The sequence below is a fragment of the Diuraphis noxia genome, unplaced genomic scaffold (assembly GCF_037042655.1).
Source record: "Diuraphis noxia isolate RWA-SAM2 unplaced genomic scaffold, SU_Dnox_SAM2 contig0001, whole genome shotgun sequence".
NCBI classification, from domain to species: Eukaryota; Metazoa; Arthropoda; class Insecta; order Hemiptera; family Aphididae; genus Diuraphis; species Diuraphis noxia.
The window spans coordinates 90020236-90024184 of record NW_028301711.1 but is presented as its reverse complement, the minus strand read 5'-3'; the positions used below and the strand labels follow the sequence as shown (position 1 = coordinate 90024184).

At 26.2% G+C, this 3949-nt stretch overlaps 1 pseudogene; it reads left to right on the top strand.

Moving 5' to 3' along the window:
• Positions 1–3086: 3086 nt before the first annotated feature.
• LOC149062385 (uncharacterized) lies at positions 3087–3743 on the top strand (annotated as a pseudogene).
• Positions 3744–3949: the final 206 nt, after the last annotated feature.

The following is a 3949-nucleotide window of genomic DNA, read 5'->3' as shown; positions in this document are numbered from 1 at the left end:
TTATCATTTTTATTTTATTTTTTTTAAATCAAACAATACTGACAACATCAATAAACATAATACAAATTTAAAGAAAATATTGTGATCATCTATACATTATGTTATTTTAAAATTAAAACTAATAGAATTTTTTATGGTAAATTGCTGGGATACCTCTGTTCAGCGAATAAAAAAAAAAATTTATAAATAGCTATTCAATTATTACGAATCTTAAACATTTATGAATTAAATTGGCCGATGAGTTAGATGAATAAGTGTTAAAAATTAAACATTAAGTAAAATAAAAATCTAACAGGTGGTAAATATTGTTTAAGTCAATATTATATTTAAATCATAGCGTATAATTTTAAATTAAAAAAATATTTATGAAATTAAATTATGATCTTTATAATTAAACTATTTTATTATTTTGCGTTCATTGTCACATCAAAAGTACCTTTTAGTCACAATTTGCGTTCAAGAGTTTATAATAATATAACATACTTATTATAATAAATTTAAAAATGTATGAAGAAATTTATAATTGCAATACGGCCACAGCAGTGTACTCAAAAACAAAAATTATAAAAGAAAACTTATCAGTCGTCTGAATAGAAATAATTGGCAAATCTATATTTGGGAATTATGTAGATTATATTTTCCTTGCCATCAAATATTTATTTTTGATCAGTGAACGCATTCACAGGTACATGATGTCAATATATGTAATATATAATGTATATTTATATATCAAACTATATATAGCCATTATTTTAAAGCCACTTAAATAATAATATAATAATTAATACGATGTTATAATTTAGGAAATATTTAGATGTTAGAATGGGAGAATTTTAATTTTAAAAATGGATTATAATTAATTTAAAGAGTTCCTATTTTTGGTCAAGTTGATTTTATACCAAACCTCACTTCCAATACATTGAACATAGTAAACTTTGAATCAAAATCCATTTTCAAGAGTAATATCCATAAAACCAATAAAGCCCTACAAATTTTTCAAGTGATCGAACAGTATACGAGAGAACACCTTTTGATAATAATGTTTGAATTCATGTGCTTTGGTTTAATAGTGAGCGTGTCATCAGCACCTTTATTGTTTTATAGTACTACGAGGTAATCAGGGACACGTGGTCGTAATTTTGTTAGGTGTTTAATACAACAAAGGATCATAATGTGTTATTGTTTCATTGTCGGCTACGAAAAACATTTAAAATAAAATGTTAATAATTTAATTAGTATTTTTTGACCTTGTACCTACTGTGTAGTATAATTACACAAATGTGGTGTTAAGGATAAAATTAAGTTAGGCTATAAGGGATTACGTGACAGGGGTAGTTTAGTGCAAATGACAGAATATTAAATATACCTGTCTAAAATAATAATATTATGAAAAAAACTCTTTTATTCTACTGCTGCAGAATTTGCTTAAGAACGCAATATCACGTTCGCTTACCATTGACAGTGGTACACGTACGCATTTATTATTGCGACATTCTGTCTCTTTGGATAAAACTTACCCGTATAGTGGTGAATTTATTGTTAGCGGTTGCGTGCTTATGTTCAAATCCAGCAGCGAGAATTCATATATCTATAATTTATAATGTCCTGTGATAAAATATTTATTACAAAGCATACAGAGTGATTCACAGACCCAATTTTATCATTTAATTATGCATTCATTGAAATTAATAATTTTTGGAATTCTTTAAGTACCTATACTGTTATACTTCCAATTATTTAAAATGTTTACTAGTTATAACCATCAAGGATACTTTTTTTACTGTTTCGATAAAAATTATTTTTCCAAACGATTAAAACTTCATTTATTATATGTAAGACTGTAAATTATTAAGCAAATCAGTATGTATAATATATAAATATATATAAAAAAATTCGATACTTTAAGAAGAATAACGATATTAGTTGGGTATTTGAAAGAGATTCAAAAATATTTTTCGTTGGAATTTAATACTTTTACAAAGATTATTACCAATACTTAATATAAAATTAAGTCACTTTTTTTTGTTTCGAATAAACTCCGAAACAGCTGATTTTATTTTGTAATCATCAAGGACAAGATTTATATGAATGGAAATTATAAGATCATCCATCGGAAAAGTCGGAAATTTGGTTGGTAAAAATACAACAGAGGCGCCATCTTTCCAGTTTATATAGTTTGCATTTGTACATAAGATCAACTATTATTTTATAAAAAAAAAAAACAAATGTTTGACCATGGAAAACGCTAGGTTTGTGGTTAGGAAAAAAAAGCATATGGAAAAAAAGCATATTGGAAAAAAAAAGCAAACACCAATTATTATTATAGGTATAAATTTTACATAATAACAAAAATTACTACTATAGTATTAATTTTAGGATTATAAAATATGGTATAGCATATTATGACAATGATGATATTGATGATAATTATTGTCATATTATAATGACATATGTAACTATGATCCTACTACCCGTTTTATCGGTTGCCAATTTAAAAATCGTTGGAAATAACTCGTCAATATTTTTGTTATCGGATAATGGCTTACGACAGCAACGTGTTTCAAAATCGCACACCGATTATAGATTATAAAAATTTAAAATTACCCAAATATAATATCTCCGGCTTCAGTCTGTCTAAAGCTACGAAATTACGCAGCTCGGCTGCGTTCATTATTTGTATATATATAATAATTCGACGTTTTTTCTGTTTCGTTTTAAATTAATATTATTTTTTTACTAATTGAAATGTCGCATCAAATAATAAAATCTAACAAAAATGCGGAAAATGTTTATTTTAATGGCCACATGTATACGAAACATTACAGTACGTTAATATCTGATGTTTGGAGGTGCTCTAAGGCATTAAGTCTCAAGTGTCCAGGAAAATTAAAAACATCGAAAGGAAATCCTACTGAAATATCAATAATCGATAAAGCACATACTCATCCTCTAGACACGCATGAAGTTGAAGTAAATAAATGCTTAGCGCGAATGAAACATAATAAAAGGCAGCAACAACATTAACAAATCCAATGGAGATTTACTGTGAAGAACTTGGAAGCTTGGATAATGAAACTCGAGCTAGGATGCCACCAGAAAAAATCACTAAAAGTACTCTTTGAAATCAACGGTCAAAAAATAATTTAAAAGAACCCAGACATTTAGATGATTATATAATCGAAGGTAAGTTGAAAATATTATATTATAATAATTTAGGGAATTAAGTTATTAATTAATTAAATCGTTATAATAGTTGAATACAATTTAATTAATAGCTACCTATACCGTTTTTTTTTAATATGAGTATTTATAAATATTAATAATATAATATATTATTTAATTACGATAAAACATTTTTATTAATTATTTTTAATTTAAATTATAGTTGACTGGGCACTCACAAATGATGGACTTAGATTATTACTAAAAGATAGTATAGAAGATCAATTTGAAGACAGAGTTATCATATTCGCCACTGATGAAGGGTTAAAACATCTCACCGAGACAAAAACATGGATGTTTGATGGTAACTTTGCATTGGCATCTTCTATATTTCAACAATTATGTGTAATAAGAGTCAAAATTCATGATTTATATATAACTAAAGTATATTGTTTATTAGAAATAAAAACGCAAACTACTTATGAATATATGTTACAATCGTTACTTAATGCATGCCATAATCAAGATATTGTACCCAGACCTTATAATTGTTCATATTGACTTTGAAAAGGCAGCTATAAATGCAGTCACATCTATATTAGGTGAACATGTAAATATAAAAGGTTGTTTTTTTTCATTTAACGCAAATTACTTATAGGAAAATAGAATCCCTTGGATTAGTAAATTTATATATGGAGAATGAAAATTTTAGTTTGTTTTGTAGAAAAATCGATGCTCTAGCTTTTTTACCTATTGACGATGTTCCAGCTGAAATGGACTACATTAA